The following is a 6,660-nucleotide window of genomic DNA, read 5'->3' on the forward strand; positions in this document are numbered from 1 at the left end:
AGCAATGTATTAAGGCACATAAATTTAAAGGCAGACTAATAGAAAAATACTATTTGTGTGCTTAAGCACGCATTTTGAGAGCCTGTGTCAGATCGTACTGTAGCATTTCTAAACCCACCTGCACGCTACGTTCTTTCTGCCGGAGGAGAGGAGGCTCTCCCCAGGCTGCAGCGCCGGTGTGCCGCTCCGGCAGGCTCCCGGTGGCGATGGAGGTCCCCTCCCCGCCTGGCCAAGACTTTCCGTGCTGCAAAGAAGCACCGCTCAGGGCCGAGATGGTAAAAACTTTGCGGCTGCCCTGCGGGCCAAGTATGCGCAGAGGATCGCGAGGTATGTCGCAGAGAAAGAGCTGCTGTTTCGCTGGCTGGTGGCTGCTCGGCAGCAGCATGGCTACGGTGGGGGCATTGCAGCAGGATGGGAGCAGCGGGAGGGCTGTGCCGAAGCGGGGGCTGCTGCCGCCTCTCCCCCTGCTCCGTGGCTCCCTTTGCAGGGTTGCGGGGTGCAAGCTTCCCCGCAAGGAGTTTCTAAAGTCTGCTGGAGCCCGATGGTGCACGCAGCCGGCGGGGTTACCGGAATCATTCCTCAGCCCTGTAGGAGTGCCAGCCAAGATTTCTCACAGAGTGATTTTTTGGATACCTTGATCTTAAGGGACAGAGTCTGGAATATTTTGGGGACATTTGACTTTCAGAAAATGTCCTTTCTCATTGGCCTTCATGTAGAAGCTTTAACAAAAGACTTTAGACTTGACATCCTTCTGTAGTTCCGAAGCGGTGATAAACAGCTCATGCTATAATCCCTTCTCTTGAGGAGCTTATAAACTCCGTGGGTACAGGACTGGTAATGTAGCCAAGGATGTGTTTATTTACCCCAGCCTTTCACTCCCCCTTTCTTTTGGTTTTCCTTCCAAAGAGCCATGAGGAGTCAATATAAGACATAATGTAAAGGAAATTAGTAAGAACAAAAGTAACCATCTCGATACTACGTTGCTGCTTTGATATAGTACACCATCATGGCTACAGAGACGTTTTAAACTACTGGAGGGAGAAGGAATGTTCTCCTCCTCTACACAAAACTAAACACGATGAACTAGCCGTTTGTAAAATCCCAGATTTTAAGGGCCAAAAGAGTTGTGACTGTTCAGCCTTGCCCCTGTGGGCAACAGGCCGCTGCCTTGTGCCCAATAATTCCTGCATCAGAGCCGTCGGTGGGGAGCAGGAGAGATGCCATCACTGCTGTGGGTGAGCTGTTCCAGAGCTCGATGCGCCTGACGGTGAAACGTGCCCCTTATTTCTAGTCTGGAGGTGTTGAGTTTTGGCTTCCAGCCACTGGATTGCATTATGCCTTTGCCTATTAAAGAGCTATCTACTATCTGAACTATTTCTCCTGTGTAGGTATTAATAGATCACGATCAAGGCACCTCTTAACCTTCTCTCTGAGAAGTTAAATAGACCAAACTTCTTTATCTCTCACGATGAAGCAGGGGTTTCCAGGCTTTTCATCATTCTTGCTGGTCTCTCCAGCCCAATGTCTTTTTGGAAACACGGACGCCACAAGCGCAGAGAGCATCCTGGATCTGACTGTGGGAGCAGTGGTGCTGACCTATCTCAGCTAAGGATCCTACCTTGGCTTGGCACACCTACTTAGCCCACCCTGATGCCCACACGCTTGTCACCAGCCTGGGCTGATGGCCCTCTTAGGATCCCGTCTTTACTCCCGAGAAACCTCCCAGGAAAAGGTTGAACTTTATGAGCTCCTGGGGTCTGCATCACTCCCAGCACAGAAAACAACGTAAGTGGGATGCAGCGCAGTTCTCCCTCAGCCTCACTGCTCAGCCCGCAGCCATGTTCATCCCCCGGGTTCGTTTCCACCTCCCTTGAGGTGAGGTCAACAGGACAATCATCTGCTGATGGAGTGCCAAAGCTGAATTGGACTTTCACATATCATTGTTGGGGTTTTTTCTACTCTAAAAGTGTACGTCAGTCTTCACAGTGTTAAACATGCCCCATAAATCCCACTGTAGCCAAGTGAACACTTTTATGTGGCCTTTATTTTTTGTAGTCCCATTTTCTTGGGAGTTCAAAATACAGTAGTAACTTTAATGCTGATTCTAGTATTTTTAATAAAAATCATTCACATATTCTGACTTTCCAGAGGGATTGGGTGGCTATTTACTAAGAGACTCCATGTTTCTTGTGAAAGTGTCAGTGAAACCCAGAGATTAAAAGTCTGGTTAACCAGTGGTTTGTCTTCGGGGCAGCCCCCTCCCTGAGCAGTCCTGTGCCCCTGCCTCCCTGCCGGCCCCAGCCACCCTCCCCATCTGGCTCAGGCAGGTGGGAAAACTCTCAGGAAACTATTTTCTCAGGGCTGGTTGGTGGTAATTGGGTACGTGGGTTGCCTTCATCCCATAACGCATGACAGGGCTGTCAGAGCCAGCCACGTGTGCCACCTCCGTGCTGTGCCAGGCTAAGGTGCCCTGCGTTCATACAGCCGCTTGTCTTAAACACTTCTCTAAGTGCCTGAAGAGTGGGTTTGTTGGGGTTGTTTTAATCATGGTGTAGCTTCGTGAGATTGTATGGAAGGGGAAGGGATTTTATTATATACAATCCCTAAACAAGTTGGGTTTACCCATTCCTACTCCCATATGTGTGAACATCAAGGGAATGCCCAAGGGATCTCAGGGATCTCTTTCCCATGACCTGGAGGACAGGGGGTGCTGGTCACTGGGTGCTCCCTGTGTCTCCTGTGTTCCTCTTGCTGGGAAATGATGAATGAGTTTTTGGGCAGATCTCGTCTGTCTGTTTGGAGTTATCTTTTGCAACTATGTTCCTGCTGGGTTAAGAGAAAGTAATAGCACTCTGGTATCTTCTGGTAACGCGGGGTCTGTGCTAGGGCTGATCAGACCTGGGCTTGGTAGTGCTCAGCTTTAACTGGAAATGCATCCTTAGTTATGAAAACAGCCCTTGTTTCAGCCCTTGTTCTGCTGTGTCCCCCCCTGCTGTACACACACATACACATGAGCTTGCGTTTGTCCATTGTTCATACCAGTCTTAATATTCCCATTAAAAGCTTCTGCAGGGCTGAGAAGGGGAACAGCCTGCCACCTGCCTGGCCTGGATGCCAGGTGTCCTGCTTGTAGGGGGAAATGAGAACCTCTCCTTGCTAAGTGCCCGAGGGTGGGATCCTGGGCATGGAGAAGCAGGTTCTGCTGGAACTTGAAGAAGGTCTGTCCCAGTGGTGTGGGGTTTTTGGTCAGACTAATTTCCCATTTTGGAAAAAGAAGAATGCAGGGTGTTAAAGTTTATGTGGTGCTGGTTGTTCTTTTTGCTACTTGCAATATTTTGGGTTTTCTTAAGTTGCTCTGATGTTGATATAGGCATGGCCACTGCATCTGAGGATCTCTGAGGGATCCCCTCAGAGCAGGATCTTGGGAGGAACGGGCCAGCCCCCAGGGAAGATGTGGAGGCTGCTGGATCCTGTTTACAGTGCCTGAGACTAGAGAAAAGTCTGGCCGGAGGGCTGTAGTTCTGTCCTGAGACAATTGTGCCTCTACCCCAGCTTGGGGTATCGCACATGGCGAGGGGCATGGCTGCCAAAGGAGGCATGAGGGAGCAGGACGCTCGCATGGGAAGGCGCTGCCTGCCTGGCCATGGAGCAGCAGGAGGTGACAGGACCTGCTGTGTTCCCAGCCCTGGCCTGAAGAGGCAAGGGCTGTGGCAGAGGGCCCGGGATGGTGGTGCTCCGTGCATCCCAGAGCCACGTCTGCCAGAGAGCCAGGCGTGACCCACACCACAAGCAGGCACAGTGCCCGCTGCGCCTCCCCGGCCCTTTTGATGTGGGTGTTACGCTTCTGTGCAGCCCCGAATTAGCCATTATTAAGTCCCTGGGGAAGCAGGAGGCGTCAGTGGAGTCTCTCATTCCATCTTTAATTGCCCAAAGTTCACAAAGCCTCCATGGCATGCACCCAGGATGCACGTGAGTTGCTGCTCTTCACACTGTGAGCCTGGAAAGCGCCCGAGCGTCTGCCTGTCTCTCTAAGGACATATGGGTCCCCTGTCCATCCCCAAGGACACCTTGTCTCCTCCAGCCACTGCTCAGAGGGTGCAGAAAGCTGTGCCCTGAGCCCCGCACAGCGAGCCCTGTCGCATACCAGCCCCGTGCCTCCTCCCCAAACCACCACAGCAGCCACGAAACAGCTACCCCACCGGCGGGCACGCACCCCTCCTCGCCAGCACTCAGGGCTGCCCCGGGAGGGAAGGGAGCGAGCCCGCTCCCCGCTGGGTCTGTGCTGGCAAAGGTGGGGAGCTGCTGCTTCACCCAGCCCACGGCCCCCCGTACACTGCCCGCGTGGTTGGCAAAAGCCTCCTGGCTCCAGGGTCGTGAGAGAAAAGGTTGCTTGCCGTCTGACGGGTTACCCAGCCAGCTCACCACGGCAGTAATTTTTCCTTTTCCACACCTTTTGGGCGCGGTGGGTCTGGAGAGGCCATGAGGCTTTGCCTCCAGCACGCTGCTGTCCCTTGCAGGGTACAGCCCAGCCTGGGGCCGCTGGGCCTGTGTGGCTGCAGGTGCCGGCTGCTATCACCGGATGTCTTGGGGCCAGCTTCCCCAGCGGCAGGCGTCCTTCCTTCCTCTGTTTTGCGTGTTTACTGGTGGCTACCGGAGCTTAATGTGTGTTTACTGGTGGCTGCAGGAGCTTAATGTGGAGGGCCAGGCAGAGCTGGAGTCCTGCCACTGCTCCCTCCCCAGCCACGCTGGGTCCCACCCAGCTTTGTCCCGAGCCCCGTGTAGCTGGGATGGGGGCAGCTGAGAGCTTTGGGGGGGTGATGGCCATCCTGAGCAGAGCTGCAGCATCGCCCTGAGGGGCCAGGGCCAGCCTTCTGTGAGGAAGTCCCGTCTGGAGGGCCTGAAGAGATGCAAGGCTGTGCCAGGGTGGTGGGGCTGGGGCAGAAGGGGGTAAGACAATAAGTGCGGAGGCCTCTCTTTTTTTGGGAGCTCCAGAAGCGCATGCTGGGTGCCTCATCCTCCCGCAGGTCCCGGCTGTGGGCAGCGTTACAAACCAGCCTTTTCATGGGGGCCTGGGAGGTCAGGGCTGCCAGTGGCCAGGCACGGGGCAGGCCAGTCCCTGCCGCCGGCCGGGAGCACGGGGCACCCGCCGCCCTCAATGCTGCCTGTGTCCCTGCCTCCACCGCTGCCGACAATGAGCCCTTTCAGGGAGCTGGGGCCAGCCCAGCCACGGCGGCCCAGCCTGTGAGCACAGGCAGCGGGGATAAGCAGGCTGCAGGCAGCATGCTCGGGGTCTCTGGGAGTCAGGGTCCCCTCCTATGAGCCCAGGGGCATCTCCCACCCCAGCCATGTTGCCCCAGTGTTGCAGCACCCTCTGCTCCTGGGCATGTGGGTTGCTTGGTATCTGTGGGCTTCCCCTACAAACTGGGCTGGGGAGGAGGGTAGAGGGTCAGGGCTTTGGCGGAGATGCCAATAGGGAGTCCCAGATGGTCCCGTGGGGACATGAGGGCCATGTGAGGGCTGGGGGTGGGTACCAGGCAACCAAAGAGCCCACAGCACCATGGCACAGGGCCGAGACATGCCATCTGGGGTGCACTGGGGTGTTTGCTGCAGGCTGCCTGCTCTGGGTACCTGTGGCTGCTGTTGTTGGTATCTGAGCATTGAGATCCTGGATTAGCTCTGTGATACAGATTCAGCAGGTGCCTTCCAGGGTCACCCAGCTTCCCAAGATCCCCTGCCCACCTCCTGTACCCCCTGCCCCTGCTCAGGTCTCACCCATGCTTGGCTGCACCTTTTCAGCCTCCAGCACTAGCTGCTCTGACAGCTCAGCTGGTGGGAGGGTGGACAGGGGAGCAGGTCTTGTCCCCATGGGGCACCTCTTCTGCTGAGCCTGCATGTCGGTGCTGCTTCTCCTCCAGGTGTAACTCTGGAGCTGATCCCCAGGCTGCTGACCCAGCACGGGGATAGGAGCAGGCAAAGACACTGGCTGGGGCAGGGATGCTGGCTGGTCTCCCCGGAGTAGGACGAGATGTTCTGGAGCCTCTTGGGCCCAAAGCAGTGACCAGGCAGGGTCTCTGAGCCTGGACCCCTGCGCTCTGCACAGGCACTGCCTGGCTGCTCCGCGAGATGGCCATGGAGAAGTTCATGGGCTGCAAAAGTGAATGCCAGTATAGATTTGTGCTTGTGCACTGGTCTCACAGCACCCAGCAGCACATCTTGGGACTGTCTTAGGGCCTGATCCTTCCCTGAGGTTAGATGTCATGCAGTGCAACCGAAAAGAAGGCAGGGTCATGGATGGAGGAGGAGGCATCAATGCGAGAGGCAGCTGGGGCATGGGGGGGGCCTTGCTTGCTCCCCAGACTGGCTGCAGGAGAACTCTGTAGAGACAAGGGGCTTGAGCTCTGTATGAAGACACTGTGGGGACTTGATACGGCAAGTTTTATGTCTTGACCCCTTTTGTAGCCCCATGTGCTCTGATTCTATCCTTGTTCTTCCTTGGTGGCTTCTCCTGCTGTTCCTGGCAGCTGTCAAGCTCCTTGCTTGCACCTTCTGGCTTGATTTTGGTGGGCCACTTGCTTTTTCCACTTGTTCTTTTATTGTGCCTGTTTTAGAGCTCTATTGATTTCTCTCTTTGCGTGATTTCCACAAAAGCTGCTCTTTGCT

Source organism: Balearica regulorum, chromosome 5 (assembly GCF_011004875.1).
Source record: "Balearica regulorum gibbericeps isolate bBalReg1 chromosome 5, bBalReg1.pri, whole genome shotgun sequence".
Taxonomy (NCBI): domain Eukaryota; kingdom Metazoa; phylum Chordata; class Aves; order Gruiformes; family Gruidae; genus Balearica; species Balearica regulorum.